The sequence below is a fragment of the Patagioenas fasciata genome, chromosome 1 (genome assembly GCF_037038585.1).
Source record: "Patagioenas fasciata isolate bPatFas1 chromosome 1, bPatFas1.hap1, whole genome shotgun sequence".
Classification (NCBI taxonomy): Eukaryota; Metazoa; Chordata; class Aves; order Columbiformes; family Columbidae; genus Patagioenas; species Patagioenas fasciata.
In genome coordinates, this window is record NC_092520.1 from 148,204,189 (window position 1) to 148,219,527 (window position 15,339).

A 15,339-nucleotide genomic window follows, 5' to 3' on the forward strand; every position below is an offset into this window, starting at 1 on the left:
ACTGCTTCACTTTATATTTGAACTATAAATGCATTTAGACACAAACCACCTTTATTTTCGCTGTTTGTAACTGACACTTGTAGCAAAGCATTTCTGGTGACAGAAGGAACACGTGGTTTTCTTCATAACTGATCCTGCTTTTGAAACAAAGATTTTATTTCTTACAAACCTACCAGAAACATTAATTTTAAGGTTTCACCCCCTCCTGAATTCCATTCAGCCCTCATTCTGATGTCCCCATGATATCTGACAAGCCAGATTAGATAGAATAGCACCTTGACACAGAAAATCACTAAATGTGATTAGATTAGAGCATCCTGAAATGTCTTTGGGAGCTGATATCAACTTCTCATCATCAACCATTCACTGACTACCTAACTACCTACTTTTCCACATTGTTTATAGGTGTTTTAAACAGCACTGAGCTTAATGTAGATCCATATGGGATTCCAGTTGGTAATTCAAATTGGTAAATCCGTTGCAAAAAATAAATATTTTTCTCTAGCTTGTATCAGTATTTGCAGCTTACCTTATCATGCATGTGGAAAAGTCTGTGACATGTTGGGGGAATTTCCACAGGCCTAAAAGATTTCAGGCAGAATCCCACTCTATAATTTCCCCTTTTCATGTAGCTTTACACAAGGTACAAATAGCTCAAACAGAATACATTGATTTGCAATTCCTGAGAAGAAAGAGCAAGCATGTCCTCTCTAGGAGTGGAGCCGAAATGTAAGTTATTAGCTTTCAGACCCCAAACCCATCAAACTAATCACCTGTGAACATCAAAGACAGTTATTTATATATGTGGTGCGTTATAAGGAAAATAAACACCAACCTGGAATGAAAGCTGACACTGTTGTCTACATCAGAGAACATAATATTTTACCACTTGTTTAAGTGGTCACCAGGCTCCTGCTCTTTGGTTAAAATATATACTGAATACCTTAAACCAGGTACAGAAATATGCAATACAAAAAAATGTTCAGTATCCATGTCAAGATGCACACAAGAAAAACAAACTACATAGTAAGAGAATACAAAGCATGTCACACATGAATGCCTAGTGCTACAAAACGTTATGGGTGTCTCATGGAAATATGGAGACATGCTATTCATAACCAAAGTTTACCCTGCTTGAAAACTCTAGTTTTCAAACACCATGTCCCAAAGCTCACTCTCATTTCTTCAAGCACCAGCCAACCTTTAAAGATTATTTTATGTAACTTGCCAGGAGCACAGCCTGGGGTTTGTGTGGCTGCAGGCTGTGCAGTAAGTGAAGAAGAAAGTTGATAACATGCATGCAAACAATCTCCAGTTTGAAAACCGTCTTTTGAGATGTAGAAGTGAGGACAGGAAAAAGAGGTTGGAGGCAGTAAGGAATACTTTACTATTCTATACTATATCTTAAATAAGATATTTTCACCCCAGCTCACTGAATACTTTATTGTGTTAAGTCAAAGCAGCATAACATCTGGTATCAGATAAACACAAGCTAAGAATCCTGGTTTTGGCTGGGATAGAGTTAATTTTCTTCCTAGTAGCTGACATAGTGCTGTGTGAATTAGAATAATAGTAATAATACACGGACAATTTAGCTGTTGCTAAGTAGTCAAGGACTTTTCAGTTTCTCACGCTGTGCCAGGTGCGTAAGAAGCTGGGAGGGGGCACAGCCAAGACAGCTGACCCAAACTGGCCAAAGGGATATTCCACACCATATGATCCTGCTCAGTATATAAAGCTGGGGGAAGAAAAAGGAAGTGGGAGCTGTGTTACACATGATGGAGCCCTGCTATCCTGGAGATGGCTGAACATCCACTTGCCCATGTGAAGCAGTGAATGAATTCCTTGTTTTGTTTTGCTCATGTGCACAGCCTTTGTTTATCTATTAAACTGTCTTTACATCAACCCATGAGTTTTCTCACTTCTACTCTTCTGATTCTTCCTTCCATCCCACCAGGGGGGAGTAACCGAGTGGCTGCGTGGTGCTTAGTTGCAGTTGGGGTTATACCATGACACTAAGTTTCAGCAAGATTTATTTGGATTTTGCTATTTGAGGGCAGTTAAGACATAGCTACTGACTTCAGCGAAAGCTGATTCTCAGCTCAACAAATGCTGAATAGATAGGAGGAACAGGAGTTGAATTAAATTTGCTGATCTGAACAGAGCCTGGAAAGCACTTCACTGACACTGCCCACTCTCCATTTCAGGCCCCACTGAAACACCTTGGTACAGTCTAGGAAGATTTTCTGGGTTGTTCCTGTCAACATATGCAGAAATATTTCAGTAAATATTTCTGTGGCTGCCTCTGAATGCTTAAGTCCTTTCCTCTTCTCTGCCCTTTTCATATCTTACCCATGCTAATAAGCAATAAAATTTAGAGAAGAAAAGGTGGCTGCTACAGGAAGAAGTACACTAAAAATATTCATTCACAGAGGAGAATTTACAATACAGAACACCAGGCATTTCTAAGAATGGCTTTTATTTTTCTCAAAGAAAAGTATATCATGTGTAGTCTCCTTAACACTGTATTTTCAGACTAGCAGTCATATTCTGCTCCTCTCTTCCCTTTTTAATTCCCCCTCCCCAGGCATACATGCTATTCTGTAGTCACAGCTGTCAGGGTAATGTCCAAAACCCATGTATTAATAAAAGCAGGACATTATCTTCTACATTTGACACTACAGAACAATTGAGATGCCTATTACAATCAACACTGAGCTGAGTTAGCCTTCTGCTCGTACAGCCAATTACACGTGATCTCTGAGAAATGGTTCACATCAGGGTTTTATATCTAATATCTCCCTCATGAGCTGGTGAAGGTGACTGGAGAAAATTGTAAGGGAAAAGCAGAAGCCACCCAGGCCCTCAAACACCATGTCCCAAAGCCCGCTTTCATTTTTTCAAGCACCAGCCAACCTTTAAAGCTTATTTTATGCAACCTGCCAGGAGCACAGCCTGGGGTTTGCGTGGCTGCAGGCTGTGCAGTATGTAAAGAAGAAAGCTGATAACATGCACGCAAACTATCTCCAGAAACAGAAGAGGCTTGCGGCATGTTTTCCCAGAAGAAATCTGCTGTTATCAGCTTTGAAGACAAAGTTTGTTTATCAACTGTCTAAGCAGGCAGCTTGATGTTATCAGACATGGTTAGAGATACACCACAGCCCAGGTGCCTTTCAAAAGTATGTGCCCCTGCCAAATACAGGCCCCCGTTTGTGTTAACTGCTATATCCCTGCATCAGTATTATGCAGAGGGTAGATCAGCCAGCTGCTTCCTTCAAGCCTTGGAAACCGTGAAACCTGAATTCTGAGAAGGCAAGGCCAAAACCCCTGGCCCAGCAAAGTGAACGAGCATAGGCTGTCAAAGGACTTGCAGAAATAGCTATTAAAATATGTTGTCTGAAATACACAGCAGTTTCAATGCATGCCCACAGCAGATCTGACAGCCTGAATGCCCAGCTACAGGCAGAATTCAATCTCAAATCCTTCTGATAGAAGTTCACATCTCAGAAGTTATTTACTTTTTCAAGTCTTCCTACTGTGTTCCTCTCCTTTATATTGCTACTTATTTATTAAAACATAAACGTGTATTTGAAAGATGCATTTACTAACACACTGACTTCATCACGTATCATCTGATTGACAATAAGAGTTCCCATAAAGTGCTCAGAAGAAAACCAGTACCATGTCGAGAGAAGATAGTGGCAGGCTGTTATCACTTTTGTGCGAAATAACAAAATGCACATCCATAATAACTTCTCCATGCCCCAAAAAATACTGTGGTAAATATAGTGACATGAGACATATGCCAAGTCCACAATCCATTTCTTATGCTAGAAATCTTTTAGTCTATCTTATCGAACAAGAAAAACAAACAAAAAACCTCCCACCTTCCAAAAAGCTGTAGTTTTGACTTCTGAAAGAAGCAACGCCAACGTAGAAAATGTCTTAGAATACTTTCTCTATTACAATGGGCAGAAAACTAGTCCTTGAAAATATGTGTAAAAACCAGATATATTACTACTTTTTCTATGCCTGCAAATGACACAAATACTTTTAATTACAAGAAAGGATGAAAAAAGGCTGGAAATAAAGCATTTCCAGCTGACACTATGTTTGATTCACTGTTGAACACTCTTATCATGCAGAAAAACAAGTGTTTGCCATGCTGAAAAGTGAATCAAAAACCTGGATGACAGAAACAGACTCTAAGGGAGTGAAGCAAAGTCTCTGAGAAATCTTCACATACAAGGTGTCCAGGTCCCTTTGGACTTCAGGAAGGTCTGGAGTTAAAGCCAGAACAGGACTCACAGTGGGACAGCTGTATGTCACCAGCGCATCCCCTTTCCTAAGATATTTTGCTTTTAACAGCAGCTGAGTTCCTAGCATGACACTTCTCATTGACTACTGAGACACTTAAATACAGATATCAATTATTAGTGACACAGAAGGCATAAATTATTGATCCAGAAAATCAGCTTAGTCTTCCTTGGCTTGTGCCTGAAGTCATTTATGCAGATATGGAGCACGTATTACACACTGGCAGACAGAGTCAAATGCTGCACTAGCACTGCAAATATATTTACTTAGCTAACATCCCAAAGCCTAAATTGTCTGAATGCTAAGAATGCCACCAAAATGTAGTCTATCAAGCTCTTGTATTGCCACCTTGTGGCTAATGCATGTATATCTTTGTTGTGGAAAGGAAAGGAGATAAGGCTTGTACTGCATGGATGTAATAATAAACGCTGGCATAAATCAAAGCAGAATTTTAAATTTAGTTATATCTAATAATGATAGTTTGCAACGGAATAAGACTCTTCTCTGCAAGAAGAATATGAATCAAATACTAGGTGAAAACTTAAATATGAAGCGAAAACTTCAGTATCCACTCTGGTTGTGATGTGTCAGTTGTGCAGTTGGCACTCAGCCTGGCCTTCTTGCTGGTAGGACACAAAAGACAATGTTGCCACTAATAAGGAACTTCACAATTAATCCAATTAAGTCATCCTTCTGGGAAATTCTTGTAATAATTTCCAAGGCCTCCAGGTGCTTTGAATTTCAATGGAGATAGAGACAATTGTGGTTTAAAGGAAAAGTCACCTTCTTTCAAGAATTAGATCGCACAATACAGTAGTGTCTGAATTTGATTATGTCCACATCTGCTTAAGAATAAGAAAAGACCCATGGACCCAGTAAAGAATGAGGAGGAAAACACAGGTGCAGGGGTGCCTGCTACCACCATCAACATCAATTACTGATCAGAGAACTGTGTGGGTGCTCCCCAGTCTCCACAAGGGCCCTCTATGCTAGCCTTTTATATTTACTTTAATTTCACACAGCAGTTCCCTGGACTCTCAGAGTAATTTCCTTCAAACCACCAAGAAGCTTATATACCTGCGGTGGCAAGCAGAGGCGGGGTTCACTTTCAAATGAGTTTTTATGGTACTAGTCTGAAACCAGAATGGCTTCCTCCATCACTTCAGTGTTAGCACTGCCCAGAATCCAAAATCAGACAGCTGGGATAAAGGATTCATCCTTGAACAAGTCAACCGGAAAAAATAATATTCTTATTCTCATTATTAGCTCTTGTTAGTTCTTGTGCTAATCTATGCTATTTATCCAAGTACATTGTCATAAAAATAATTATCCTTTTGTGGCTATGCTATTTAGCACAAGGAAGGCTGAGCCGTTATTATCAGTTCTTTATGTTTTTGTGCAAATGCTTGCAAAATGCATGCAAAAATCATTTGCTTACAAGGCTAAGATAAATTGGTTTATGATTTATAGGAAGATGATCACACACAAAGCTTGATGATTCATAATAAATAGGCTAAACACCTTAATCATCTCTGTCTAAAGCTATTCACATTTATTCTGCTTAGGCTTAGCCTGTCTTCTAATAGGATTAAGACTTGAAGAGTTTCTACTTTCCCTGGTTATGTTACTGGTATCCCATAATACAGCCAAGAGAGATCACCATGGGCTTTGTCTTACTCTTTTAAGTGAATGGTTCTTAGAACACGTAATTTGACGATGACAGTATGGCAGCATGGTGAAACAGTCACAAAAACTTTCTCAGTAATGCCACAAGCATATATTTTGTTAGCAAGTGATAACAACCTGTAAACTTCGGAGGAAAAAAGGCACTATGTGCATATATACAATATGCGATTATTCACATTTCAGTGTCGTTAGCATAGTATGACATTTATTTAAAATCATACATTATAGCCATACACAATAAAATAGACACAAATCAGTGATTTAAAAAGGCCAGTGTCTGACACATATGACCATCATCTCTGATAAGTTAGACCTAGTATTATGCAGTGAGTTAGATGCAATCTAACAATGTTGGCTGGAATCAAATGAGTCTTTCCAGAAGCGTAACATTCTTTGCAAACTTTTTCCACACAAGTTCTCTCTACATCTTTACTGGAAGTGATGGGCATGCACTCAAAACAGACTGGGGTGCAATTGCAATGGGCATTACATTTCTGATACTTCCATGGGTTCCTACGTGACCCAGGGGAAGGTGTTGCAGTTAAAATGGGAGACGCAAAACTTTCTTCTTATTATTTGAAAATTAACCCTGTGTATCACTGTGAAGAATGGAGAGATTTTGGACTTGTGATACTATCGTGTTATTTTTACATCTAGCTTTTAGCTCTGTAAAGGTCCCTTTACAGGATGCCTGTAGCATTGCACACTCATACCTACATACAATGAGTGGCATGTCCTTGGAAATTACAGCTACTCTTCATGCCCTTGCTGCACACATGCATATACACACACATACTACTGTGCTAACCTGTACCAAAATCTTTTTCTCCAGCTGCCTTCTCATTTTCCACACTAAGCACGGAGCCTATATGTTTTCATAGCAGACAAGAGAGGGAAACAGTGAAATGAACAACAGAGGTTTGCATGTACTTTGAGTAAGAGAAACAAATACGTGCCCAGTCATAGCAACATCCACTCCAACAAGAGTACCAAATATTATTCTCCTTGCCATTTGTTTTGTGATGGTCTGTTCTTACCATCTCCAAAGGGAACACAGTCAGAGGACACACTGAAAACGGCAAACAATTTATTTACTTTTTTTAATAACATAACTTTCAATTTAATCCCATGTAAAAGACTTCAGTGATCTCACTCTAAAGAGGCCATGTAAAACAAATAATTGCTGAAAGTCTACGAGCTACATATAACAGAATGCTCACTATGATAATTTAAAAATCAATAGGATTCTCATAGTTGATTCTGGGTTTGGAGTAACCCTAGAAAAATCCTAGTATTGAAAGTGCAGTTGAGAAAGTCTAAAGGCAAGGACAAAAGCATCTGTCAGTGCCGTAGTCTGTAAAGCCCTGGCTCATTTAGATCAAAATGATTTAGCCTGGAAAAATACAAAAGTATATTCCACATTAATTGGTCTGGTGTTTCAAGGACAGAGATCAAATTTAAATCTAAAACACGATCAACGCAGCATGAAGACAAATTAAAAACAGGTATGCATCTATCAGAGGGCATATGAAGAGGATCATGAATAAGAAATAAAATGAAGCACTATATTACACAAGGAAAGAGGAAAGGACACAAGAGCACCAAATACCCCCGGGATAAGAGAGACAGGGCAACAGGGAACTCTTCACTTTTCAGCTAAAAAAAATCACAAGGTAAACAAAAAAATTGAAAAAAAAACAAATTAAATAAGTGCGAGGCAGGGTAGGAAATGGCAATAAATGAAAAGGAAAAATGCTCATTCAAATGCTCTGACTAATCCAAGAGAAGTGAAGCTGCAGAGGGAATGCAGCTGCAGAAAACAACCACTTGCCTTCATGGCTACAGACACCACACAATTAGGCATGACTTACCCTTAGAGGCACATCGAACACAAATGCTCTTCCCACCTTTTGGCCACAGACAGAGCAAATGCCTGTAGAGCACAGCAGAAGTAATAATAAGGCAAGAGGTGGCAGAGGGATTGGCATGGGGTGTGCTTCTGGAAGGGCGGAGGCACAAACAGAGCGGCTGCCATCGCAAGGTGATTATCCCAACACCACTGAACATACTGGAGGGCCCAGCAGCGCTGGGTCCCAGAGGTTATGTTGACATTGTGGAGCTTTATTCTGGTTCACCATCAGCACCAGCCACGGACGCCCCCTCTGAAAAGAAAGCAGTACAGGAGACACTATTAGAGACACTATTAAGGAACAACTGGCAAAGCTGAGCTCTGTAACTGAATTAACTAGTTCATTGCAAAGGGAGGGGTGCTGACAAAATGCAGCATCTCAGGAATTTCAAAGAAGTAATTTGGTGCAACCATTACATCTTTTCTGCTTCCAAGTTGGTGTGAGCTGTCCCTGTTCCAACATTCCGTTCCTCACCACCTACATAATCAAAATGTTCATGTCTTGGTCTTACGTTTAGCATGTCCTCATTTTAGTTTCTTCCACTTCTCCTCTGAGATGGTCATATTTCAGAGCCAGTCATCACTGTAGCTAAAAATTAATATGACTTGTCTTTTCCACATTTGCTATTATCTTATTGGTATGTAATTGCCTGAAGGATCTTCATCTATCCCTCCTGATTGCTGATAAGAAAAGAAAACAACACAATGAGTGGCAAACATATACTACATATACTACCACTCCTACATTTATACAGTAACTGTATGTAACTACTCCTACATTTATACAGTCCTAAAATTACACTCGGCCCTTTGAAGGCAAATGCAAGGCTGATGTGGCCCCCGGATAAACTGAGTTTGAGACCTGTGATATACACCATTAATCTATGAAAGACTTTTTAAAACAATTTTCTGATTTTATATTTCTATTTTATATTATCTGATATGGTCTTTAAAATAAACTAAATCATCTAGGATGTACATTAACAGTGTGCTAAAAAAGCCTCTAAAAATCAAGCTCATTAAAAATAATCCATGCTATGTTTTGATAAAGGAAAAAATAACTCTACTTCACTAACACTATCTCATATCAATAAAACTGTATGGCCTCAGTTCTACAGAGATCTGTATGCACATAACCTCTGAGATAATTCTTTGCAAGAATGAGAACGTGTAGTAGTCCCAATGTACTCTATCTATTAAATAGAGCTGTGTTAATATAGTATCAAAATATCACCATTCATGGCTGGTGATATATAAATAATTCAAACTTAGATTTCCTGTAGCAATTCTATTTGACTGCATTAAACAGAATATCACTGTCTTATTAGAAAAGAAAGGTTCTGAATGCAATACATTTCCATTTTTTCATGTTGAATTCCACTTTGTGGAGAAGTTCTCATGCTTTTTGCCTTTTGGGACACCATATGTTGTGTGTTGCTACTGAGAGTTTTGCAGCTTTAAGAAATCATGAATTCAGAAGACTGCAAGCTGTGATGCTGCCTGCCTTGCAATACTTGTTTGGTATCAGCATTCTTGGGCCAACACACATAAGAGGCTTCTTCCCTTGCACTGGCATACAGATCATGCTGGGTATTTCACATTCAATCCTGTTCTGATCTAGGCAGTCTCAAGAAAAGTATTAAAAATGTCTTCACTCGGAAAAAAAAAAAAAAAAACCCAACGTTTTGCTTAGCTTAGATTTGGCGATGTATCAGGAAAACCCTTGTAACCACCTGTGAATTGTCCTATGTTTTTAATACTGTCTCAAACTGGAGTGAAACTCTGAAGTTAATTCAGGGAGAGACAGTATGAACAAAAAGAAGAAGGAGTAAGGATTATCTGAAGTCAGTGGCCCCCAGCAGCACAAAGGAGCTACCCATCTGCTCCAGCTAGGCCTTTCCCTGAAGAACTGTCCATACTAATTGCTTTTACCAACAGTTATATGTGCTACAGAATAGCAACTTCAGCTGAACGTGAAAGCTGCGCATGGGAGAACCTTACCAGGCCCTTTATAAGATAATGGCTATTTTTTTGGTTTCTGCTGTGCAACAGCTAGATATTCTCGTCTTGTCAGTATTATCTGGACAGTTAATAATCTAAACTTTTCTCATTCTGTACAGTATTTTATCTTATTGTTCCCCATTGTATTATCCCCTCGACACATTACTTCTATGACAGAATGATGAAGATTTTAACAATGTTTATAAAGTACTTAGCACTGTCTCGAAGGTAAGAGCTGCCTTGCTGGGATATTTAGATGGTAAGACAGGCAAGTATGTAGACCCTGAATTTCTAGGGAGCCATACACATGACTTTAGCAGAACACAGAACCATAGAATAGTTTGGGTTGGAAGAGACATTCAAAGCTCATCTAGTCCAACCCCCTGCCATGAGCAGGGACATCTTCAACTAGATCAAGTTGCTCAGAGCCCCGTCCAGCCCAGCCTTGAATGTCTCCAGGGATGGGGCATCTACCACCTCTCTAGGCAACCTGGGCCAGTGTTTCACCACCTTCATTGTAAAAAATTTCTTCCCCTTGTCTAGCCTGAATCTCCCTTCCTTTAGTTTAAAACCATCACCCCTTGTCCCATCACAACAGGTCCTGCTAGACGAAGGAACTGCCACAGCCAAACTGTCCCTATGTAGGTGGACAGGAAAGCAGAGCCTGTTTTGTGAGGCAGGAGGGCAGAGTGAGCCTCATCTGCAGCTCCATCTAAAAGCTATGTGCACTGGTAGGCAGGGCCTTCATTGCTTGATGAAGGAGATGAGGAATAGCTTTGTAAGCATGACCTTTCATTGCTTGTTCCATTCCTTGCCAGAGTGGGAGCAGCAAGCTCTACCATCTACACCCCTATGGGAAGTATCCTTCCCTTGGCGGGCAGCCAACCTCCAGTGGTGCAGATGAGCTTGAAGCTGGCAATGCAGAGGAGTGCTCAGCCTGAAAGGGTGAAGAGTGCACAATTACCCCCCCAGCAAAGAGAAAGCACAGAGTTTTTAGGAAGATGTCCCAGGGAGCAGACAAAGGAACAGCAAGCCTTGAACCATGGCTTTTAACCATCTCTAATATCACCTACATTTCCGTCTCGCAGAAGCCAAATGACTTTTGCTATATTCTTTGCTCGGATCAGCTTCAGACAGTCATCGCAGGGTCTACGTGTAGTGATGAGCTCAGCATTACTCAGGTCTCTCTCAGAACTGAAAAAATACAATATTGCCACAATTACAGACAAGGTGTGTTTCCAAGAGAAATTATTCCCCTTGGAATCTAGAGTGGGTTCTTCACTTTTTCCTCTTCCAACACTGGCCAAGGGATGTGAGTAAGGGATGTCCAGCCCATGACAAGGAAATACTTGCAGTACGTACCATGAGCTTGCCAACGTAGGGCATTGATCTAACTACTCTCTGTGTACTCACAGCACCGTAAAGACAGATACTATGGTTTCTGAAATGTGTATCCAGGAATCGTTTCACCACCAAACCATAATCACCTGAATATGGAAACAGGTGACGGCAGAGCATTGGGTCAACACAATGCCCACTAAGCAGCTGTCAGAAGAGGGACCATCAGCCAGGGACACGACCGCACACATTTGCTCTGTCAGTCTGCAGAGAAATTTTCAATAAGCAGGAAACTTGATGAACCTCAGTTTCCGTGTGTCAAGGGAGGCGGTCTGAGTTGACCACTCAGCTGCGATGCCCTGCAATTCCAACAGCCAAGTAATACCAGAGCCCACACAGAAGCTCTGCTACTGACTATTCCCATCTCCAGTACATGTGAAGACCCCTACCCATAACAGGCTGGGTATACATGAGGTCAGAGACAGGGGACCAGCAGGAACCTCTGACACTGTCACAGAAGTTTGCTGGGTGTATTAGAATATAAGATCACATGGACCCAGATCTCTGTAAAAAACAATTACACTCAGTGCCTTTTAAGAAGAAATTCCTTTCTGTGTTATGCAACATCTCCTTTCCACGCTTTGGAAATTCCCATGGTAGGCTAGTCAGAGAGCTATTTCTTCATTACCGATGCACCCAACACTAAGCCTTGGTCTAATTCCTTCTAAATATTTAACAAGTTCCTACCTCATAATAATTGCATTAGCTTCTGCACATACAATTGCGTGCTGGTCAAAATCTCCCCCCTTGCAAAATAAACTATTCATTGACCCTTTTGGATATCCACTGTAGCCCAGAGCAACCTAGAAAGAAATAACATATTAAAAAAAAAAAAAAAAAAAAAGGTAATGTTCTTCTGGGACTTTTAGCTATTTACAGCCTAATGTAACACTTAAAAGCTGTTAATAACTTCAGTGAACGCTGTTCATTATTATTGAGCATCATCATTATTGAGCATCATCATTATTGAGCATTCATGTTTGGCAGTACTTATGCAGATCTCCATTTCAAAATGATTGATTGTAGATCCTAATCATATAGTAGTATGATATGTGAAATTTCAGAAAATCATGAAGACTTTGTTCAGGATAAATCATCTTTGTTTCCAGAAATACGTTTTCCTATGAACATGAAGTACACTGCTTATAAACAATCAACACAGGAAAAATTCATTAGGAAATAAAAATTAACATGCAAGAGGCTGCTAAACACAAAGTCATTTAAAAGATTTGGAAAACATTCGCTATGTTTTCTTAGTTGTGTCCGTTTTGGAAACATATAAAATAAGAATAAGCATGGAATTTCAATATGGTAATAGTAACAATGTCATCAGGAACATTAGCTCATTACTTTGAAGTTTAGCAAACATGGGACTTCACCTCTTCTATAATAACTGCTGACTATACATTAAATAATTCATCAGAGTTAGGGAATATAAATTTTTTTCACAAAAAGTTGGTTTATGTTACTGCAATTCCACTAACATATTTTTTAAGAGAGTCCACATGATGCAAGTTAACTTCCTCCTTTACATGCATAAACACAAGCCTGGTAAACTTTAGGTGCATTTCTTCTGGCAGAAATTGGCTTTTTAAAACATTTCCATGCCCGATGAATTATTATATAGCAATCTTACAAGTATTGTTTTCATATAAAAACAGATCATGACTAGATATTTTTATAAGAAGAGCACAATTTCCTAGACCACCTAAACCTCTACTTACAATGTTGTCCTCCTTGTAAATCACCGTTTCCACTCCATTTTTAGTGTCTGAGGATAAACAAGCAAATAATCACAGTTATGAATTCATACAATGTTATATTGCAGCAAACCTGCTGGTCAAAAGGTGTGACATTTCTATTGATGCTTGCTGGTACAGACAGATGCAGGACACACCTGTTAGGACAAAAGTTACTGTTCCTTACTCGACTGCTTCCAGAAAATATTGAACCAGGTAAATTGCTGACAAGAAGGCTAACCAGATCAGAAAGCTAATCAGTGCACTTATCACCAGTCCTCATAGGTTGCTGTCTCCTGCAGTCCATCTCCACTGCCTTATTCGAGCTCCTGTGTAGAAGTACCAAAACCACTGACCTTCCCCATTGTTGAGACTGGCATGCTTTCTATTATTGCAGCTCAGAAGGAGTTTAGAAACTACTTTCTCTGACTGAACAGCAAGTTCTGTTAGATATTCCCCAAGGCACAGGCACATGCAATGGCATCTCCTGCCCAGGATCTGTTACTCTCTCTTTTCCCCCACAAAAAGAAATAACCCCCAAAAAGTGTCTTTTGTGAGAAAGGAAAACTAGAAACTTTCCACTTTCTGGTGACCCAGGGGACTTGGTGCAGGTGTGAGGTAGATGGGGACTGTCTAACATACAGCTGGGAGCCATAAGACTCCACCATTTTATCTATGAGCAAGGAGCAACTGTAACGATGATTAAAATCAATCAAAATCCGCAATGCTTTCTCTTCCATAAAACAGCCAAACGCATTTAGATAACAGTAGGAGAAGCACTGGGAAAGCCTTGAGAAAAGGAGGCTGAGGGGAGACCTTATCGCTCTCTGCAACTCCCTGAAAGGAGGTTGTAGCATGGAGGGTGTTGGGCTCTTCTCCCAAGTAGCAAGTGATAGGACAAGAAGAAATCGCCTCAAGTTGCACCAGGTGGGGCTTAGATTGGATATTAGGAAAAAATTCTTCACAGAAAGGGTTGTCAGGCATTGGAACAGGTTGCCCAGGGAAGTGGTGGAGTCACCATCCCTGGAGGTGTTTTAAAGGCATTTAGACGAGGTTCTTAGGGACATGGTTTAGGGCTAGAGTTAGGTTACGGTTGGACTTGATGATCCTGAGGGTCTCTTCCAACTGAAATGATTCTACGATTCTAAATAGTAGTAGGGATTTGGGATAAAGTAGAAAACACCTGCCGCGCTTCTGAGTGAACCCTATTCTCAACCTGCATAGGTAGGATCGAACAAAAACCAGCCTGATATCTCTGGTGTAACCAACCACAACCAGTCAGCCTAATGGCAGCATGAGAAAGTAACAGATAATTACATCCAGCTTAGTTTTCTTTTTATCTGTCATAGTAGCATTTCTTCTCGAGTTTTGCAAACCTTTAATGCAAAAATAGGAAATCTCATCAAAAACCAGCTTCAGAGCTGACAGCCTGCCGTTTGATGCCACGGAGAAACTAGCCCCAGCCAGAGCTTCTTCCAGTCACCCTAAGGAGTTAGAAATCCCCACCTGGTGAGGAAGACAAGAGAAGTACATTCTTCATCTTCCTCCAGTTTAGCCAGCAATACGGAAAGGATCGACTAACTACCTCTTCACTGTATTTCGTTAGTCTTACTCAGCCCTGGGCTTGTGCTGGAGCAACTCTCCCTTCAGCAAAGAAACCCCCATTTGGTAGTAATGATATATTTTGTTTTTGCTTAGGGAGATGCTTGCCCAGTTTGCAGTACTAGCCTTCTTCAGCTAACCTGAATATGTTTTGTAAGATAATGACACAATATGACTAAATTTTGTAACACAAGAAATACTATTGTGCTACTAATGTTGGCCAGATATGCAGAGTTTCATGAATTAGCTAACAGAACGTAAAGTAATCAGTTAAAGATTTTTTTCAGTACATTGCATCTCCAAGAACAGAATTAGCAATTATGTAGGATTTTTCTACACTGTGTGAATTGCTGAGCTACATTTAGTAATATTATTTTACTTACCACTTCTGGATGCTAATAAATCACAGAGCTGTAATGCATGGGTATATTCACAATTCTTCTTTACAGTGGATTCTTTGTCTTCCAAGATCATTATTTCTTCATCTTTGCAACTTGTCAGATGTTTAAAACAATGCTCTGCTGTACTAAGAGTATTTTTATATTCTTCCAATTCTTTTTCTTTCAGGTCTCCCAAGTTAAAGCGCTGTAAGGTAGATTTATCTAATACAGATTCAATTTTACCATCATCAGAAGATGCTCTTCTGTTCGAATTAAGTATTTGCATCTTTCTTAGATCATCTATTGT

General features: G+C 39.8%; 1 long non-coding RNA gene across 1 annotated transcript; it reads right to left on the reverse strand.

Annotated features, from left to right (window-relative positions):
* Positions 1-7,880: 7,880 nt before the first annotated feature.
* LOC139827049 (uncharacterized) lies at positions 7,881-11,053 on the reverse strand. Its single transcript, XR_011737234.1, has 3 exons — positions 10,987-11,053; positions 8,425-8,593; positions 7,881-8,165 (listed from the first exon to the last, which is right to left on the reverse strand). It is a non-coding gene; the product is annotated as an uncharacterized lncRNA (long non-coding RNA).
* Between the last annotated feature and the right edge of the window lie 4,286 nt (positions 11,054-15,339).